The sequence below is a fragment of the Hypanus sabinus genome, unplaced genomic scaffold, assembly GCF_030144855.1.
Source record: "Hypanus sabinus isolate sHypSab1 unplaced genomic scaffold, sHypSab1.hap1 scaffold_311, whole genome shotgun sequence".
In the NCBI taxonomy this organism is placed as follows: domain Eukaryota; kingdom Metazoa; phylum Chordata; class Chondrichthyes; order Myliobatiformes; family Dasyatidae; genus Hypanus; species Hypanus sabinus.
Window position 1 is genome coordinate 177,702 of NW_026781223.1, and position 22,569 is coordinate 200,270.

General features: G+C 43.8%; 1 pseudogene; it reads right to left on the reverse strand.

The window, feature by feature from the left end:
• Positions 1-1,465: 1,465 nt before the first annotated feature.
• Positions 1,466-22,569, reverse strand: part of LOC132388381 (general transcription factor II-I repeat domain-containing protein 2-like) — a 64,567-nt pseudogene continuing 43,463 nt past the window's right edge.

The following is a 22,569-nucleotide window of genomic DNA, read 5'->3' on the forward strand; positions in this document are numbered from 1 at the left end:
GAAGCTTAAATTGGAAACAAATATTCCCAGGGAAACGTATCGAAGAAATGTGGCAACTCTTCAGGGGATATTTGCCTGGGGTTCTGAACAGGTACGTTCCAATAAGACATCGAAAGGATGGTACGGTACAAGATCCGTGGTGCACAAAGGTTGTTGCAAATCTAGTCAAGAAGAAAAGAAGAACTTACGAAAAGTTTAGAAAACTAGTTAATGATATGAATCTAGAAGATTATAAGGTTTGCAGGAAGGAGCTTAAGAATGATATTAGGAGAGCCAGAAAGGGCCAAGAAAAGGCCTTGTCAGACTGCGCTTGATGGCTCTGGGCCTGTGTTCACGGGCATTCAGAAGGATGAGGAGAAACAGAGCGCGAACCATCAAAGTTCCTCATATGATAACCTGTTTATTCCTGCAATCATCTTTGTGAACCTCCTCTGGACCCTCTCAAATGGCAGCACAACTTTTCTAAGACGAGGGGCCCGAATGTGATCACAACACTCAAGGTGAGGCCTCACCAGTGCTTTATAACTTCCCTAGCACTGACGACAACTCAACCTTTTTGTATTTTGCAGGTTTTTCCCTCATTCCCGTTTGGAATAATGGATGGGTTCTCACGAGTCCTTACGTAACTCGCCGGTGGCTAGAGAGGTCATATAGAAATTGAGCAAGTCCCCAGCAATCCCTTCACTTGTCTTACCCTGGGTCATCCAACATGGATGAAAGAGAAATGGAGGTTTATGAGGTAGTGTGGGTTTAGTACAATTTTTAATTATTATATTGGTCGGCACAACATGGAGTGCTGAAGGGTCTATTCTGTGTTGTAGTGTTCTATGGTTCTATGCTTTGTCAGAACGTCAGAGAATTCAGCGAGTGTGCAAAGCATAACCTGCTTTCGCAAAGCAGCACTAACTATCCATAATCAGGTTATGGTTCTCCAAATTGTCGGAAATCCTATTTCTAGGAATACTGTTCAATATTTTGTCAACATTGAAGTAAGACTCACTGGGCATTAATTTACAAGCTTATTCCTACAGCCTTTTGTGAACCAAGGTCTAATATGTTCCACGCTCGAAATCTCTGAAGCTACTTCTGTGGCCAGTGATATCAGAGCCTCAACCAAACATGTAAGATGTGTTGGCCATTTGGATTCATAACTGGCGATGCCGTAACAGACAGAGGGATGTAAACGAATTGACTTATTCGAGCTGCAGGTCTGTGGTTAGTAGTGTTCCGAAGGGATCTGATTTGGAACCTCTGCAGTTGCAGATATTGTTGGGGAAGTGGCAGTTGGAGTAGTACCTAGCCAAATATTAAACGTTGCAATTCGACACGGATTCTCAGAGCCGGGAGTCATAGTGGGGATAAGCTCCCATTACCTATAAAGTGTTCCAACTGGCGTGCGTCACTAACAGCCTCTATGTACTCTTAGTCTCAACGTTTGACTTAGTTATTAGGCCCGGTGGAATTGTTACTGCTGACAAGAGAAGAGGCAAAGACGGACCACTGGCACCTCAAAACCATTTACTTCGGGAAAATGCGGCTTGTCAGCCTTGGGCAGCAGCCCGCCTAGGAGAAGAACGCTGATTTTAAAACTCTGCATCCTTACAGCCACACCCACCCGTGAGAAACTATTCGGGATTAAACCCCGAGGAAGAAATCCGGAGCCGGGGTCCCTAAGGCAGATTTATGTTACCTACAACATTAGCCTCTGCGATGACACTGGTGCCAAGCTGTACCGACGCCTGCCTTTCCCTTGGACTACATCAGCGATGTGCAAAGGGGGAGGACCCTGCGTGTCCAAACTTCCAGCCCAGGCTTGCGCCCTGGAGAGCACACAATACACCAGAGACGCTACCCGACTGTCCCCTGGGACCGACGCCTGTCTACTACTACTTATAGCAAGTGTGAAGAGACATTACTCTGTTAAATGAAAGAATCTTAAAAGTGGTGATGAGCAGAAAGATCAAGTTCAATGACCAAGTTCATAATTCCCTTTAAGTGGCTACATCATTTGATCAAGTGGTGAAGAAGACATATAGCATCTTCGCATTTGCTAGTCAAGAAATTGAGTTTAATTGTCAGGAGTTTATGTTGCAGATTTATAAAACTGAAGTTACGTCACATCTGCAGTATTTCATACAGTTCTCCTCACCCCATTATATATAAATGTCAAGGGTTTGGAGAGGGTTCTCGATGAGATTTACCAGTATGTTGCCTGGATTGGAGGGCGCATGCTATAATGATTGTTTGGCCAAACTTACGTTCTTTTCTCGAAGTGGCGTAGTGGGGAATGCGGGTAGTTTTGGAAGAGGTTTTAACGATGTTTGAGAGACATAGATAAAGTAGACAAACGCTAATTTGTTCCCAGTGTTGAAATATCTACTACCAGAAGCCAGGAATTTTATATGAGAGGAGATACGCTCAAAGGATGGATGAGGCAAGTTCTTTGACACATAATGTTGGGTGGCTGGAATACGCACCAGGTGTGGTGTTGAGGCAGATACATGTTCTATGACTATGTTCTGTAACATTGTTCACTTTACAATGTTTCAATGCGATATTCAGTTCAGCATGTGTTATTTTTATTGTTTGCCATACGGAACTCCAAAACTTCTTTCAGCATTTTGTTCAACTTTGCCGACCCATTCCTCACTTCCAGAAACGATTTCCACACCAAAGTCAACCCCAGCGACTGGGAACCTTTCCCCATCACCAGGCCGAGGAAGAGCCGGGAATCCTCTGTCGGGGTTCCCTTCTCTGTGAGCTCTGTGATTTCTGTGAACAATGAACTTGTTGAGTGAAAGACAGAGTGAAGAAAAATGGAAATTAAAAAACAAATATCAGCTCAGTGATGGGACGTCGGACTTTGAGCACAGGAACAGTCACTGGGCAGCCTTCTCACCTATTCTGTAAATTTCTGGGTTCAGTCATTAGCAACAAAGAACTGTGGAAATTACAAATCAGAATATTATTAGAGTCACAGAGCACAAACTCACAGAAACACACCCTTCGATCCTTCTGATTAATGCCGAATTGATTTTCTGCCTCGTCCCATCTGCCTGCACAAAGGTCCTCTCGCCACCTCCCATCAATGTGCTTACCTGACGTTCTCTGAAGTGTCGAAATCGAACCCGCATCCACCATTTCCACAGGGAGCTCATTCCGCACTCTCACCAGCTTTGAGTGAAGAAGCTCCCTCCTCAATTTCCCTTAAAATAAATCACATCCATACTAATCTGGAGGAAGAAGGTAGAAGATGGTTTGAAAAAGAAAGCGGGTGTCGAGGGGCAGGTGCCGGAAGGACGAGATAATGGTAGAGAAAGGAAGAGGCCAAGTGTGGAGAGGGAAACCGAACGGTTTGTTTATACTTACCATATTTCAAAAAAAAAAAAATACTTGAGCTTACTTACTGCAAACCTACTGCCCATACCCGGAACATTCACAACCAAATTAGTGATATAGATGATAAGTAGCAATGGGCGTAACGCTGGGAAGCATCAATAGGCACAGGTTTCAAATCCAATAGACAATTTCCCACCATCACTCTCTGCTTCCTACCATCAAGCCAACTGTGCATCCAGTTATCCACCTCTCCCTGGACCCCATGCCATCTGACTTTCAACAGCAACTTTTCATGCTACACGTTACCAAAGGCCTCACCGCTGCCATATAAGCCATATTCCTGCAGGGTCTCAACGTCAAAGAGAATAGATTTAAGCAGAGGAGCTGAGGATAAAAACTTTTAGCCAAAGGGTAGTTAAAATTTAGAACAATCTACCCGAGGTGGTGGGGGAAGCCGTGAAAGGGCATTTAACCTGCAGAGGAGCAGTGGGCTATGAACCCAGTGCTGATAAACAGGACCAGTGTAGACAGTAAGAGGATGGTCAGAACAGGTATGGACGGCCAAAGGCCTATTTCCATGCTGTGCGATCCACCACTCCGGACATGATAAATTAACGATGGTGGTACTGCAAGGCATTGAGTTCCAATTCCACACCCCTCCCCAACTTGGAATAAACCAGACTGCATCATTTGTCGCCACTGCTAAATTCTGTTTCTGTCCAGGTAATATATAAACTTGAACCATCTCACTGAGGGTCTGGTGGAGACCCAACCACTGCCCTCTGCACATGTGATCACATCTCTCCTGCTTCTGAAATTTCAAAAACACTCAGAATGATTTTTTAATTAATTCTGAAGGTTATGGTACATTTGGCTCGTGGTCAAAGCTGACAAGCTTTCTCACAGCTGGTACCATCTGTTGGTGTGTTCTCTTTCCTCCACCTCCAGGGAAGCTGCATCTCCACACGAACTCCTCACTTGGGACGACTGTCTGTACCCGTGACACAGGAAACCACGTCACGGTCACTCTCCTGATACCATGTCTGATTTGCTCACTTCTGGGTATCCTCCTGGATCACTCTTCTTCTCAACAAAACTCTTCCTCAGTTTCCTCCTGTGAAATTATAAACATCAATTAAAACGATTTATCAGACAGCTCCTGTAGATCATTTCTGATCGTGAGACCCCAGTAAATACCCGCTCTTCAACCTTACCCTTTTCCTTTTGCAACCTCTGGATATGCCAGCTGATCTGAGCTCATTGTTTGACCATAAGGTATAGGAGCAGAATCAGGCCATTTGGCCCAATAAGTCTGCATTCGCCTTTTCATTCTGGCTGATTTAAGCTTTCTCTCGGCTCTAATCTATCCGCCTTCTTCCCGTATCCATCCATGCCCTGAACAATCAAAAATCTCTCCAAATCTACCGTAAATATATACAACAAGTTGAATTCCACAGCTGACCGTGGCAAAGAGTTCCACAGATTCTCCACTCTCTGGCTAATTAAATTCTTCATCCTCTCCGTTCTAAAGGGACGTCCCTATGTTCTGCGGCTGTGTAAGGACATTTGTCTCTCCCCAGACCATCACATGTCATTCTCTGATGCATAGGTTGCTCACAGCATCTTCCCTGTCTGCATATATTGTCGCTCTCCAGGGTAATGCCGTCTGAAAGTTGTTGTGTTCCCGATGACAGTCAGTAAAGATCAGCGTTGTCTGGGTAATCCCCTGAAAATGTTGATACGCACTCTGTGAACAGTTGTATATTTTAACGCTCATTCCGGACTGCCCCTAAACTTTGACCCTTTCACGGTGAGCCCTCAGAAATATTTACGCTATCTCGTTGACTTGCGATCTCCTTCTGACGTACTTTAAATATTCACTCCCATCTCTCTTTCTCTCTCTCTCTCTCTCTCTCTCTCTCTCTCTCTCTCGCTCTCCCCCGTTTACATTTTGATGCTGTCATACTGAATCTCAATAAATATTAAATATTAAATGAACTGCATCATATATTCGTGCTTTCCCTGTAACCTCTTGTTAGTATTGAAGCTGCCCCTCTGACCCATTGTAATTATTGATGCTTTCTGCTGATTCGATCAAAGCATTCATCTTCTCCCTTTGGCTATAAGTCCAACATACCAATGACACCTTGGTATTTCTGAACTAAAATACTTCCTGCACTGATGCATATTATTTCACAAAGAGATCTGAATGTGCCCTCAGATCCAATGAATGACAGTTCAACAGATGTCTGTTTTTTTTTCGTTTTTGACACCCCAATAAATTTAATGGCGTTTATCATCCTGTCCCGGGGTAAATGCGGTATCTGCAGACGCTACCTGGTGGACATGGAGGTGGCGGATCTGTTGGTCATTGTTACTGAAGTTATCTTGATTCAAATTAATTATCATTACTTCTCACTGAGTTTCCTGGACATCACTCCAGTGTGCGTTGTTATACCCATATTGAGTCCAATAACCACAAATTGCTCAGTCTGGTTCACCGTCACTTTTACATTTGATCGATTTGTGCCATACGTTGCCAGAAGCTGAAAACTAAAAGTTGCACCGAGAAAACTGCGGCTGTTTTGCAAACAACAACTGGAATAATTATTTGAAAAATATTCCGTTTTACTTCACAACGGAACATGGGGAATTATTGAAAATATCCCGTGATACTGCGATCCCAAGCCAAGTTATTTCACTGACAAATGTAGTGTTGGACCTGACTAGTTCGATACCGCTTTAACACCACTGCTGCCATTCGCTATAATTCTGATGGTCAGGCACTTATTAGTCGCCAGTCGTGTCCCGAGGGGACTCAGAGGTCAGAGTAAATGAGCGAACAGTAGAGACCCAGAGATGGAGAACAGGAAGAGGTCTGTGGTTTTGCTCTTCACCCTCTCTGGAGGCTTTAACCTCCTGTGGCTGACGGTTGTCGTATAATTCGTCTGTAACCGCGCAAATGGGCAAAAGAGGAGAGCATTGGTTCCGGAAATATTTTGACACAAGTTGGCTACGTGTTAGCGAACTTAAGTTACAGCACCGATACCTTTAACTACGCAGTGACTCAGTCCGTGTTCAGGGAGCAGTGAAAGAGCTCGTTGAAAGATCCAGTCACCTCAGTAGTCCGGTTCTTAAAAAAAAAAGCTGCGAACTGAGCTCAGCCCACCCGCCCAGGACCAGGCCCCTGCTTTGCGCCGTCTCAACCCCAGTTGCTGAGAAAGTACTGAACACCCAGTATTCAGCAAGAGTCAAGATCTCCAAACATTCACTGACCCAGCTTCCAGTGCAGCATTTATTCCCGTTTTCTCTAGGTTGAGCACCAGCCAGAACACAGGTAAAATTCTCATGTTTTGTGTGTCTGTATTCACAAGAATAAAAGGAACATTTTCAAACAGTCAGCCGGCTGGACAGAGTATATGCAAATAGACAGATCAAAAGACAGATCAGAAAATGAAGATTGCATCACAGTCTGAATAATTTCGGATCCCTATTTTATCCAATAAGATGGCAAAACCAAAGATATTTTCTTAGTCTACATCGACCTTCCTTTCCTGATTCCAGCTTTATGTCTTCTTCCACCATATTTTCATTTCTTCATGGCCAACACTTCTTGTTCTGCGAGAACTATTTCCAACTCTAAATTTGCCTTCTGCTTCATTAACCTTCTTCACACCATGGTCACCGCATGGGCTTCAGTAATGTCCTGGTTTCATTGGTTAGGTGGGGCAGTCCATGTTCCAGGCCTACACTCGTGACATTACAAAATTCTTCAGCGGTATATCGACGGCTCTATTGATGCTACTTCCGGCACCCATGTGGAGCACGGACAAGTCAACAGCTTCCACCCTGCTGTCCAATTTACCCGCTCTATTTCCGAACACTTGCTTCCTATTCTTAGTCGCTGAGTCCTTTCCCTTGGCATGTCTGCGGAAAGCATTTCTAAATATCCTAAATCCAGAGGGCTAAACACCGAGCACCAGCTAATGTCCTACTATGATAAAGAGACTACTAAACGATTGCTGCCATGAAGGATCAGGTAGCATTGAAGTACGTCTAATGTGACAGGAAAATTACTCGTACGTATGCAGAACATAATGAAACATAACAACTCTGATTGTGGAATTTTTCATGAATCCTGACATCTGGAACTTCCACCACACTGTTACTGTCTTCCACGGCGAAAACTCATGCAATATGTTAAAGCGCGACCGCCATTTCATTGTTCCCATTTACTGTCTGTGCAGCATCGCTTTACAGCTGTCCGATATCTACTCTCGACTCTTTCGCTTTCACTTTGTATATCGAAATAAATGCTGGTATCTCCTTTAATATGATTGGCTGGCGTAATTTCTTATTTGTTCAATGCCTTCTTATTGACTTTTTTTGGTTGCCTTCAGTTTAAGAACATCCCAGTTCTCTAACCCCACTAATTCTTTCTCTTTTACGTGACTAGTGTTTGACTAATAAGTTGGCTTTGTCTTCTCTTTTTCGACACAGTTCTGTCATTTCCCCTTTATGATATTTCTTCTCTTTGTAACACATGTATTGCGTGCCTTCTAAAACCTTTCCGTAATAGCAGTCATTGCTACGACTGTTAGAATCCCCCCCCCCCCAATCAATTCTGGTAACTCCTCTCGTGCGTCTGTAATTTCCTTTGTTCCACTGACATTCTGATACATCCGTCATCAGCTTTTCCTTCTTGTTTCAGGATGAATTCGATCACAGGTCTATCTAAAATAAATCGACACCTTCCGATCCTATAGGTCCTCTTTCTAATGATTTGATTTAATCTTTAGACAACAGAACAAAGCCGTCCCTCTATCTTTCTGCCTATCCTTCGGTATAATGTGTATCCTTGACGTGTGGGCCACAAAGGGTTCTAAAATTTGACAGGGGGGCCGGACCAGGAGCAGATGGACGGAGTGTTTTGGTAATACACCTCATAAGAGAAACTAAAATATCATGGGATATGTAGAAAACATGTGCTTTAATTTCAATTGAAAATGAATAAAAGCATTACAACAAAATATCTGTCTTTGAAGTCCCATGGTATTTAGCTATTTATTGAAATGACTTTTAAAACACTGAAAATTAAATGAATAAAATACAGCTTTTTAAAATAGTAACAGTTATTATTTTAATGCACTGAAAGTTCTGTTGTCCTTCAAGATTTTATCATCATCACTCTCCTCCTGACTGTCTTTATTTCAAATACGGTAGGAGATGCAGGTCTACTTGTCCTGCTCCTTCTTATTCAATTGTCCCCTGCGCCAAAACTCAACAACGACCAGCAAAAAGACAGAACAATGATAGTGTGCCAGTATGCGGAGCGCATTATTTGATCTGGAGCGCATTTTTTTATTTTGAGAACGTACGTGCACCTGCACACTACTCATGTCCATCACTTAACAGAAATGACATGTAACATGTAAGACTTATTGAAAAAGATATTTTCAAATGCATTTTTTACATAACACAACGAATAAACTTATTTTTAATTTCAGTGGGAATAGTGTTGTTGATCTCCCTTTTTAGCCAGCGCATCAAAGTCTGGATTTAGTATTGTTGTGGCGATTCTCAGTATGGATCTGAGGTTTTGGTCTGTTAACTTGGATCTGTGGCTGGCTTTGTTGATGTTCATGACGCTGAACGCCTGTTCACACAAATAGGTCGAGCCGACAAGAGTAAAGCGCAAATGTGGAGTCATACGCTGCACCTCAACAAAGGTCAATGTATATAGAGTGCGTCATCCGTTGGGAAAACGCCAGAATTGCGTGGAAAAAATGTTAACAAGGTTTATTAATATAATTTCATCAAGTTCTGCGGGCCGGATTAAAAAGCTTAACGGGCCGCATATGGCCCGCGGGCCGTAGTTTGCCCATGCCTGGGCTAGGCAGTATCTATAGGGAGAAGCACTATCGACGTTTCGGGCCGAGACTCTTCGTCAGGACTAGCTGAAAAGAAAAAATAGAAAGAGGCGACGACAGCATTGGTGCTGTCTCATGCACGCATGCTGAGCTCGTTGACTTCATTAACTATGCCTCTAACTTTCACCCTGACCTCGTGTTAGAACTTTTCCTCAAATCACTTTCATCTCGAGCAGGTCGTTCTGTATATAAATCGTTGCTTTTTGTGACTTCTTTCTAATTATCCTCCAACGAACATGATTTCAGAATTAACAGAAACGCTGTTTCATTAATTATTTTGTTTCTGTTGTAACACACAAAATGCTGGAGGTACTCAGCGGATTTTCCGTGCATTTGATAAATTTACCTAGATGCTGCCTGGCCTGCTGAGCTCCTTCAGCATTTTGTGTGAGTTGCTCGAATTTATCCCGTCTACAGATTTTCTCTTGTTTGTCATCACGTTTCTGCTTCTGTTTTATTTTTGCTATATTTTTACAGTATTTTTAGCCACTATTCAAGAGTTCTTTGCATAGGAACAGTGTTGGCACAGCCAAATATCATATTGATAGATATCAGGATAAGATCAGATTAGGTCCTATTTCCCTGAACGGTGTATGTTGTTGTTAGGTTCAAAACATTAATATCTGTTTGTCCATTTGGCTGCCTGTCCGTCTGCCTCTGAAATTTTCTCTGTCTCTCCCCTCTCTCTCCCTCTGTCTCTCTCTCTCTCTCTCTCTCTCTCTCGCTCTTTCACTTTAGCTCCCAAACTCGTTTTCTCTACCTTGAGTTCTACCTTACGATCTCTCACTCTCTCGCTCGCTCTCTGGATCGGCTCCAGTTGATAGGAGTTGACAGATTAATGGTTCGGGGTTTCTAGGTAGGATAATGTGCATGGTTATATGCAGTAGTGTTTTATGACCCTACAACTCTTGAGGCATTTGCACAGACATTTCAATGAGCAAGGAATTAATTAGTATAGATAGATCTGATAGTGGGCGCACACATATGATTGACCGATTGGCCTGTTTCTATGCTGTACAGTGGTTGATCCCATCCGTTGACCAATCTTTCAGAATTCTCTCCAGTATTATCCACTATGCCTCACCCCTTTCCCATGTAAAATGATGTTTCATTATTTTACCCTCGATCAATAGAAATTTATTACAATGTTTTCGAATGTTTCAGGTCAGTTCGGTTGAAGTTCTCTGTTGCAGATTCCCAATGCAGAGACAGAGCCCATCGTGTGAAAGCTGATCATCGAAAATCTCTCTCTTTCAATTCAGCATTTGGTCTGTTGCCAGCTATTTTGATGAATCAAGTGTTCAAGAAAATGGTCCTTAAATACCTGTCTGCATAATCCGCAAAGGCTCTGTGTTCCGGATTTTTACTTTATGAAGCATACATTCCTCGGAACGCCACAGAAACTCACACTCATCTTCTTGTGCCCGGCAACAGAAGACAGGTATCCCATTGGATGCCTTCATTCTTTCCACTTGTTTGTGCACCTTCAGTGATTCAGTGTACGTCACTGTTGGAATTCCTGGGATTATTGCAGAAGACAGAGTTGAGATATGTCAGTTAAAATTGGGGGCATATAAATTGCAAAAACAGTATAAGGTGGGAAGCGATATGATTGGCTTTTAAATTAAAAAAGAACAAAATCAGATTTCAAATGTTCAAAGTAAATTTATTTTCAAAGAATATTTTCTATATGCATCCTTGAAATCCGTCTCTATGCAGTCCGTCAGGAAACAAAGAACCCATTGAAGACAAATTTCATTCTCTCTCTCTCTCTCTCTCTCTCTCTCTCTCTCTCTCTCTCTCTCTCTCTCTCTCTCTCTCTCTCGACATGTATAAACCAGTTGAAGCTCTGAATTCTATTTCTGGCTGACACCAAGTTGAGAGAGAAGAAAAGCCTGCAGATACAGGAAGAGGATAAGGAGTGTCTGCAAGAAGGAACCGCCCAGGCGTGAGTAGGAGCACTCGTTACAGACGGAAATAATCTGCAGATCAGGCAGCTTCAATAGAACTGTGAATCAACGGTATAGGGTTAGATTCAAACTTCAATTTAATTGGATCGGAAGTTTGCGGGGGGGGGGCGTGTTTGGTGGGGGTAGGAAATTACTCTGGGATTCTAGGGCCAGTGACACCGTCGGGATCGGCTGTTAACAGTCATTGCAAACTCTAATCCACACACCCAAAATGCTGAGGAAATTCATCAGACAACGCAGTAGCTGTTGAGAAGAGAACACAGTCGACGTTTCGGGTCGAGACGCCTCAGCAGGACTCTGACTGTGTGCGTTATTTTGCATTTGGAGCATCTGCAGATTTTCTCGTGTTTGTTGTGTTGTACTGTTCATCAAATTGTTTACATTGTTTATAGGAAAGATATCAATAAATTTTATAGAAAATATATCAATACATTTTATAGGAAAGATATCAATACAATTTATAGGAAAAATATCAATAAATTAGTGCGAGTGCAGAGACAATTTACTAGGATGTTACCTGGGTTTCAGCACATAAGTTACAGAGAAAGGTTGGAAAGTTATGTCTCTATTCATTGGGGCGTAGAAGGTTGAGGGGGGATTTGATCGAGGTATTTAAAATTTTGAGAGGGATAGATAGAGTTGACGTGAATAGGCTGTTTCCATTGAGAGTAGGGGAGATTCAAACGAGAGGACATGATTTGAGAGTTCGGGGGCAGAAAGTTAAGGGGAACACGAGGGGGTATTTATTTACTCAGAGAGTGATAGCTTTGTGGAATGAGCTTCCTGTAGAAGCAGTAGAGGCCAGTTCAGTTGTGTCATTTAAGGAAAAATTGGATAGGTATATGGACAGGAAAGGAGTGGAGGGTTATGGGCTGAGAGCGGGTAGGTGGGACTAGGTGAGATTAAGAGTTCGGCACAGACTAGGAGGGCCGAGATGGCCTGTGATGGTTATATGGTTATATATTTATTTACCCGTTAGTGGGGGGTTGGGGATGCAGAATAGGGGACAGGATAGTAGCTGAAACCTCATAACGTACACCATTTGTTTCTAATGTTTAATGAATTTCAAAATCCGACTTATTGGGTATTTCACCGCATTCTTCAGTTCCCCTCGGAATTTGCTCTGAGTCAGGGCATAAATACACGTGTTGATGCAGGAAATGAGAACCTGCAGCATTCCCGATGTGTGTTCTGTGACGTAACGGGGATCCGTGACAGAGTAAACAAAACTCCTTGAAATTTGTTGATAGATATAAAATACCAGCTGTGTAACCCACAACATAATGAAACTACCGGTTATGCTGAAGAGCAAAATAATGGATTTGCGTCTGTTCTCCATCTCCCGGTCCTTGTCATTCTCTCCACTCTTTTGTCCCCGCAGCACCCTGCGGGCTCGACTGGCCGCTAGAATCCGCCTGACAGTCAGAATATTGAACAGTAAAATCAGAAAGAATGGGACACAAGGGGTTAAAATGCGGTGAAACATCGTAAATACCGTCCATGAGGGAGAGGATTTGTAGCTCGCGGTATAAACACAGTACCAGGGAACACCATCAACTATCTCTCTAGGCTCGTGTATAAAGCCGCAGGGAACACACTCCAAACAGGCCAGCACACTCACTGCCCCGATAACCACGGCCGCCGTTCTCTCGGTGCAATATTTTGTTTTCAGCTTCTCACAGCAAATAGCCACAAATCGATCGACGGTGAAAGCGACAGTCAGCCAGACAGAGGTCGCAGTGCTCGCAAATATCAACCAGGTACGGAGTCTGCACACCGGGGTGATGTCCAGGAATGAACGGGGAAAATAAATCAAAGCTGTCCACCTCAGCAGCGGGTCGGAGATAACGACCAGGAGATCGGCCGCTGCCATTCCAACCATGTACCGAGTGACACATTTGGAGAGACCGCACTTTCCCCGGGACAGGATCACAATCGCCACCAAGTTTACTGGAAAAGAAACAGGGAAAAGTTTGTAGGGAATATACTGAACAAAGAGCAATGCAGCAGTGTGACCGGATCCTTTCATGTTTTCACTTTATTGTTGCCTTTACCGGTGGGAAGGTGGAGTGAAGTCGCAGAACTGACGGAGACGGAGAGGAGTTTATGCAGTAAAATAAGAAGAATATGATCTGAATACAGATTCCTACTGATGGTATAATCTATGCGGAACGATATTTCCAAATGCAGGTCACCTGCTACAAAAAACGACCATCGAACACAGGCAACTGAGAGATCACTGCCTGACCCGTTGCGTTCCACAGGTTTTGGGGGAATAGCGACATTTCTGCAGCGGTCTTCAGATCCAAATGCCACAATCCACATTCTTTGTGCTTACATTCAATTCCTGAAAATTGGAATATTTGCGAACTGTGGAAACAGTAGAAACCAGCGACAGAAGTAATCACAATATTAGAATTGCTACCACTGCGGCTTACCGGGAATTCCAAAGGCTGAAATAAAAGGATAGTAGACGTCCTCTATCCGCCAGATGACTGGATACACCATTTCCGTGAGAATGTGTGGGCGCTGAATCTACAGCTCCGGCAGACACTCTGAGCTGATCCTTTCCAAACACCTCGATTTATACAGAGGATCGGTCTCCAGAGATACGATTATGCCCCTGACTATTTCATTTCGTTACAGTCACTTGAACGAACACTTGAATTCTGCACCATTGACTCTGATGTAAATACCGGGCTGATTGAAGATAAGCGCATCAAAATTCGCGGGCGTTACCTTGGCCATTTTCCACTCATGTGGTGGAGCTTTAATGCCAAAGGCTGAGTGTTGTCACCAAGCAGCCACGTTCACTGAGTTCACGCTTTTGATGTTTGATATTCATCTGTAAGGAATTCACCAATACTGTCCGATCCCTAACGTCTTTCTTTGCGATTTCCCAGTTTAAACTCTCCTTCAGTACTTCACATCCCTCCTGGCCACACACATTGTACAACACACATACACGTGCACGAAGATAGAAAGACACACATCACACACACTCACGTACACACACACACACACACACACACACACACACACACGCGCGCGCGCGCGCGAACAGAGATAAAATAGACGGAACAATGTCGTCACAGCAACGGTCAGATGACCATGTTGGATAAAATCTGCAGATCCTGGAATTGTGGACAACAAAAAGACACAGAATGCTGCATAAACTCTGCGGTTCCTCTCGCCCTTTTTGACGTTGCTGATCTAACAGACTTTCATGAGCGTCTCAAATCAGCCAGAGGTCAAACGAACATTGAAAATATTTCTTTCAACCGGCAGAGAAATGGTAGTCCGATTAATTAATAAAAATGGTACTCTATATGTGGAGATGAATAGATTCAGGGACAGAAGACAGCGTCAAAGAGACAGACAGGTTGACTCTTGCATTGACTGCAGTGTCCACTTCGCAGAACCGTCTGACTATTACCTGCTCCCTCGCTGGCCCTGTTTCCTTCTCCCACCCACCTCCGACTTTCCTCCGATCGAGGCCCAAGGCACAGAACAGCCTCCCCTCTCTCACTGGCAAGGTGTGTTAGAGAACAGAGAAGTGCTGACAGCTCATGGGTTGCACATTCACAGACAGAAGAGATATTCAGTCCCACACTGAGCACAAACACCAGATGCACGTTTTTAATACAGCTGTTACACGCAAACAGAGGTGGCAATTATTTTCATTGTATACCATACCAGTGTCCTACAGGAGGAGACACAGACCTGGACACCATTTACCCACGCGAGGTTTTTTTTTTTGGTGGTGGGGACAGGAACACAGCTTTCGTAGTGTCAGTGCGGTGCAGGAAAGGACAATCAGATGGGAAATTGGGAAACGATGTTTCAGGTGTGAGTGGAAATATACTGACATGCACATGGTGTTCTGGATAAGGCGTTTGTGTGGACTGACAACTAGCAGCAGTTCAAAGGCAGAAATGGGAATAAAAGGGGCTCTTTCAATTTGGGATTCTGTGGTTAGAACGGAAACTGGTGGATTGGGTCTTGGTCCCCAACTGTTTGCTGTCGACATCGAAGTTTGGATATGGGGCCAAGTGTATTATATTTGTGTCTCCTGTAGTTACAGAGCTTGGTGTCAGAATCAGTATTGCGATAGGTAGTGAGAGTGTGTGGATGCAGACAGAAGTGATTGAGTGAGCAACTCCAATTCGACAGCATGTGGGAAAACGTGATTCCATCCACTCCGAGAGGAACAAACTGGATTTTTTTTGTTTGTTTTTAACTTTGGGGAAGGGATAACGGTTCAGAGGTACATAGGGTGCTTGGAAACAAGTCATTGAGAGTCAGCGTTCAAGTTAGTGAATAATTAGGGAAAGAAACAGTTCTTTTATCCAATGATGTCAGAGAATTGGAGAAGAGTAAAATAATGGATTTGCGACGGGTCTCAATCTCCCGGTCCCTGTTATTCTCTCCCACTCTTTTGTCCCCGGAGCCCTCTACGGGCTCGACTTGCCGCTGGAATCCTCCTGACAGTCTGAATATTGAACAGCAAGATCAGAATATATGGTACACAAGGGGTTAAAATGCAGTAAATCAGTGTAAATGCCAACCTTGAAGGAGAGTTTCTGTAGCTCGCTGTAGCAACACAGCCCCAGGGAACACCGTCAATTATTTCTTCAGGCTCGTATGCAAAGCCCCAGGGGACACTCTCCAAACAATCCAGCATACTCACAGTCCCTACAACCACAACCGCCGTTCTCTCGGTGCAATATTTTGTTTTCAGCTTCTCATAGCATATAGTCACAAATCAATCGACGGTGAAAGCGACAGTCACCCAGACGGAGGTCACAGTGCTGGCAAAACTTAACCATACGCGGTCTACACACACCTGTAATCCGCAGTGATCCGCAGGCATCATCTGGGAAAGTAAATCCCAGCAGTCCACTTCAACAGCGGATTCAAAATAACGGCCAATAGACCGGCCGCGGCCATTCCCACCAGGTAGCGAGTGACACATTTGGAGAGACCGCACTTTCCCCGGGACAGGATCAGAATCGCCACCAGGTTCGTTGGAAAAGTTCAGAAAATATTGAGCAGCAGCGAATGCAACGGTTTGAGTGGATCGTGTAATATTTCCGCTTTATTGTTGCATTTAGCGGTTGTGGATCGATACAGAATGCAGAGCGGGCGGAGACACGGAAGTTTATCAGTAAAGTAAAATTAGTACAGTCTGATTACAGATTTCTCACTGATGACGGAAATGTGAAGTGGCAAGGACAGTGAAAACTGGGAAACTACTTTCTGTAGTCAATGCTAAATGAACCACTTCATGTAGGCACATTCCGAATCTCGTGTGTATGAAATCAATAAATCCGAAGATGATGGTGAGAGTTTTCTATTTCACATCCTTCATTTTCCTTGACGCTCCCTGTCAGCAACAGAACAGCCGAAGGAATGAACAAAAAAAAAAAAAAAAAAAAAAAAAACAGGAAATGCTGGGAACACTCATCCAGAAAAAACAGAATATGTGGAAAACCAGGTAAAGAGTCCTTTCTCAGAATTGTTCTCAGACAGAAAGCTGACCCGAGTGTTAACTGGTTTCTCTTTCCATACGGGCTGTCTGGAGCGTAGTGCTTTTCGAATTCCCCGTGTGTGTTTCCTATTCCCCAATTTGCCGTCTCACAGTTTGCAAACGAACATTGACTGATTCCAACAGAGACAGCGCAGTCTGACCCAGCCGCACAGACAGACATGACTCATCCCATAGAATCCATCACCAGAGGAATTCTGTGTCCTGCAATGATCTCGGTGCCACAGTCCCGTGTATGTCACAGTGTCAGATATAGACATAATAGAATACATTTCACAGTGTTCATAACCATGAAGCGACAAACATAGAAACATAGAAAACCTACAGCACAACCGACAGGCAAATCAGCCCTCAAAGCTGTGCCGAACATATCCTTAACTTAGTAATTGCCTAGGCTTACCCATAGCTCTCTATTTTTCTAAGTTCCATGTACCTATCCAGGAAACTCTTAAAAGACCCTATCGTTTCCGCCTCCACCACCGCCGCTGGCAGCCCATTCCCCGCAATCGCCGCTTTTTGCATAAAAAACAACTAACATCTCATCTGTACCTCCTTCCAAGCACCATCAAGCTATGCCTTCTGGTAGATTTTGAAGCCAACAGCACATCATAAAATACTAATCCTATAATAGTGCAAGAAATATTGTAATTAAGCTCCGTATTACGTGTTTTCAGGGTGATGTCATGTTCACTTCTATATCTTTGATTTTCCCTCTCAAAATAGAGAAAAGAGCGTTGATTTGTGTATTTTCAGACAGCTGTCAGCAGATATTTCACAAATAAAGTGTTAAACGTTTTCAGAATGTATATCGGGATATCGAGTTTGGATTCTTGTGAATTCATGCTTGACATTGAAAGTAGAAGTGCGCTTGCACATCTCATCCTCCTAATTTTAATGTTTCTATGTCTGTATGTACCTTTGGCGTAATGGACAGGACTGCGCACAACACTTTATGCAGATTATGCAGACAAGTGTTTCTATACAGCCTGCAGAGCTACCTCTCTGGCATTCAGTACCGTCAGTCAACAGAATCAGATCTCCATTCGTCTGCTGAGTTTCCGACCGAACTAGGCCCCTGTCTTCAGAGATCTGTCCACGTGCTTTCCGGGATCCCTCCAGTCCACCTTCTTTCTTCATACTCCACCATTTGATATGGATCTCCTGGCCTAACGTAGACATTTTGCCTGCATTGCCTCACTTTTGCATTGTCATGTATCCTCCAGATTCAGTGGAAAAAGTTTCTCGTTTTACTTCTATCTGTGATCTTCATGACGTTTTTAAAATTTCAAACATCGACCATACCCTCCTCCTCTCCAAGAAAAACAAACTATCACTTGGCGAATAATACTCAAATATTAAAATTCATATCATATCAGAATACTAACTCTGAAAGATCACCTTTTGGAGGGAATGTAATTCAGCCCGTCTACATTGCCCTATATAGATGGTGTTTGCAAGATGGTTGAATTCTGTCATAGTGCATGGCGAGTAGGCAAAAGCTGCGAGCTCCCGTGACGGTAGGCAAAAGGACCCTGCGATCAGAAAAGCAGCGAGTTGTTGTAAGTTGTACATACTGAGTGGGAGATCTAAACATCTCTTTCCAATGTAACATAATCTCACAGGACTCTTGATAACGAAGTTACTGTTCCAACAGGATTGATTAGAAATGAGGAATAGTTTTCGTTCTACGGAGAGCTCCTTTCCACACAGGTGGCGGAATGGCAGAACAACCCACTGTGAATGAATCGCATTCCCAGTACACCAGTCCCATTCAGCCACAGTGGAGCAATTCACCTGGTCCCGGAATTGCAAAAAGTTGTTCCTGGAATCTGGCACCGGCTCTTGCTGCTCCGCATACAAGAGAAAAGGTTCGATTCTGAACATGAACAGGTTCTCCGTCTCAGAAGGACATAACTGCCACGGATATGGCTCTGACGCTGAACACGGTAATTTCCCTATCGCCCATCGCCACTTTCCTTCTTCTGTCACCTATCAGGGACCATCAGGGCACAAGTGTGAGTAAGTGTGAGATTATCCACTTCGGGTGTCAGAACAGGAAGGCAGATTATTATCTGAACGGTGTAAAGTTAGGTAATGTAGAAATACAAAGAGATCCAGCAGTCCTTGTTCATCAGTCACTGAAGGTGAATGAGAAAATGCAGCAGGCTGTGCAGAAGGCTGATGGAATGTTGGTCTTTATTAAAAAGGGAATTGAGTACAAGAGCAAGGAAATCCTCTTGCATTTGTGCAGCGCCCTAGTGAGACCACACCTGGAGTATTGTGTACAGTTTTGTTTATCAGGGTTAAGGAAGGACATCCTGGTGTATAGGAAGTGCAACGTAGATACAAAAGCCTAATTCCTGGGATATCAGGACAGTATTACGCAGAAAGGTTAGAGAGACTGGGCTTGTACACGCTGGAATTAAGATGATTGAGAGGGGATCTGATTGCAACATATAAGATTATTAAGGGATTGGGCAAGATAGAGGTAGGAAATATGTTCCAGATACTGGGAGAGTCCAGTACCAGAGGGCATGGTTTGAGAATAAGGGGCAGGTCGTTTAGGACAGAGTTAATGAAAAACTTCTTCTCCCAGAGACTTGTGGGGATCTGGAATGTACTGCCTCGGAAGGCAGTGGAGGCCAATTCTCTGCATGCTTTCAAGAAGGAGCTGGACAGGTATCTTATGGATAAGGGAATCAAGGGATATGGGGACAAGGCAGGAACCGGGTCTTTATAGTAGATGATCAGCCATGATCTCAAAATTGCGGTGCAGGCTCGAAGGGCCGAATGCTCTACTTCTGCACCTATTGTCTATTGTCTATAAGTGCATTGGAGTAGCTCAAGGGTATTTTCAAGATGAAGGCTGAACAGTTGGCATGAGTGGCATACAGGCAAAATGAGGAAGAGCTTATATAGTGAGTATATAGAGTTAGGAAAGTGACTGAAGAGAAGGACCAGCAAGGAACTTATCTCCGGATTACTTCCGCTGGCAAGAGCTAGCGCAAGTAGGGATGGTATGGATGGGTGGCTGAGGAGATGATGGTGCCGGCTGCAGGGTGTCAAGTCCTTGGGTCATTGGAGCACTTTCTCTTCGGGGAATGAGTGATTCGTGCAAGTGGGACGGGTTGCATCTGAACTGGAGGGGAACTAATATCCTGGCCGGAAGGTTAGATAGTGCTTATTGTGGGAGGGTTTAAACTAATTTTCCCGTGGGCTACGAACCAGGGCACCAGATCAAAGAAAAAAGAAGAACGACAGATGTAAGGGAAATTCTCAGAGGGCAAAGTTCAATTAGGATGCAAATTTGTTTTAAATTTGCAATTTAAAGCGATTACATTACAGAGCCCAGGTGGAGAGGAGGGCTAGAATGTATGATGACTGTAACAGGTTTTTCTAAGTTTATAAAACACAGAGGTCAATGTAGAAGAACGAGGAGCTGGACTTTTAATCAGGGACAATATCAGGGGATACATCTGTGTGGTTCGGGATTTAGTGGCACTGGAGACGGGGAATCGGAGGTCGGTGTCCAGGCTGGAGACTGTTTTGCAGTGGGAGATAGAAGTTACAAGTCTGTGTGCCCAGAGAGACCCGAGTTCTTTGGGCGCAGAACTCGTGGAAAAGAAAAACAAACCAACAAACGACGCAACCGACTTTTATCTCGTAAACCATCGAGCTGTTTGTTATATCCCCCCTCTAGCTGCGGATCGGAGACACCCTTCTCCTTTCTTGGGGGAGAGAGAGAAACTGATACGTTGAATACCGGGTGAACGAGCATCTTTGGTGTACTGCAAGTCTGTGTCTTTGCTGTTGCTTTGTTCACGCTTGAGTGCTCGGTCACCCGTGCGATGTATTTTTTTACTGGTGTGGGGGAGAGGGATCGTTGTTTGCTGCCGATTACACGTGGAGACTTTGGGATTCTAACATTTGAATGTCTTTTATTCTTTGGGGGATTCCATTTTTCGTGAATGTTTGCGAAGAAAAAGGATTTCAGTATGTATATTATATGAAATTCTCTATCATTACATTTTCCTTTGAAGAAGCTTTTGAAACATAGGAACAGGCCATATCGATTTAGCCCATCGAGTCCGCTCATCCATTCCATCATGGTTGATTCCATACCTCGCTCCTTCCAAACTCCTGTCTTCTCTCCATGAAATTTGATGCCCTGACGATTCAGTAAACTGCCGGCTTTTTGCTTTAAATTTACCTACGGACCTGGGCTATGCACCTGTCTGTGATAGGGTGTTCCACACATTTACTACTGTCTCAATAAAAATGTCCTCCTTACGTCCTTTGTAAAAGTTAGCCTCTCAATTCTGAGGTTGTCCCGTTTAGTTCGGGACACACCCACCACTAGAAATATCGTCGCGCATCCACCTTATCCGCGGCTGTGCAAGACATTTTCTGTCTAGTTGTTGTAAAGGTCCGTCAACTCAGAACATGTTGTCAACAATTAAAAAGATCTCTCACCTTACAGTCCAGTGCCAGCTCTTGCCGAGGTGTCAGCCCTTGGGGCATGGTGCTGGTATTAGTAAGGTCTCAACTCTTATATTAAGATGCCGTTGTCGTAAAGATCTCTGTCCTTACAGAACGTTGTCATTTGCTGTAAACATGTGTACCTTGCAGTGCGGGGCAAACTGTTGTAAGGATCAATGGCCTTACAGAATTTTGGCGACTATTGCAGAGATGTCTGTCTTTAGTCTGGTGTCAGCTCTTTTAGATGTCTGTGTTCTTCCCACATCGTGCATGATGTTGCAAAGGCTTGTGCCATTAGAACACAATACTGATGGTGTTTCTTTTTTTAATCCCAGTTGCAGTGCAAAACAGAGATTGTCCAGATATTGGTATTCAGTGTTATGCTTTTAAAAAATTCTCCCTTGTATTGGACTCTTGTACTGGTCCGTGCCCTTACTGACCAGTGCATCCTGTGGCAGCTGGGTCTGCTTCGAATACAGTGTAAGAAAATTTATAGAGGTGTGCCCTTATTTAATAAACTGATCTTGCAGGCACAGATAGTTTACAATTCTCCAGGAGATCGGACTAAGTGTTGATATCATTGGTAGCCACGAGATCACTGCGGGCGGGGTAGATCATCCAGCCTATCAAACCCATACTAGCTCCTGCTACAACATTCCTACCGTCCAGTTCCCCACTTTCTTCGGAGAGCATGACAGGTTTATTTTCCTGAAGAACGTGCACATTTCCTCTAATTGTTTGTTCACCCAAACCTACAGCCACTGTGTCCCAGTCGAAAACCACTGTCACAGGCACCATTCTTCCTTTTGCCCACTGGGCTGCAATTCATTGAGCAATAAACTGTGAACAGTACAGCTCAGGAACAAACCCCTTCTGCACACTGTCTGTGAGCAGACCATGATGAACATTAATACAGCATGTTTGCCTGAATGTAGCGTGTGTCCCTAGTGGACTGAATCACCCACAGGATTTGCACATCTTAATGCACAGCACCATCTCCTCCACAGTATCTGTCCGTCTGAACATATCACCACATCACATCCCTGATCTCGCTTTCCTCCATGTCATTCTCCGTAGTGAACATCAACGAGTGCAAATGAATAAATTTTTTACATGACATGTTAACCCTGTCAGCAGGCATAGACTCCATTTTTGTTCTTGCTTTGTCCTGTAAACTCTCCCAGTAAACTGTTGTTTTCGCAGTATACATACGTTGCATTGGGACTCAAGTTAATCCTCTTCACGGTGATCATAGAACATAGAAACATTCCGCCTACAATGTAGTGCCAACCATGTAACCTGA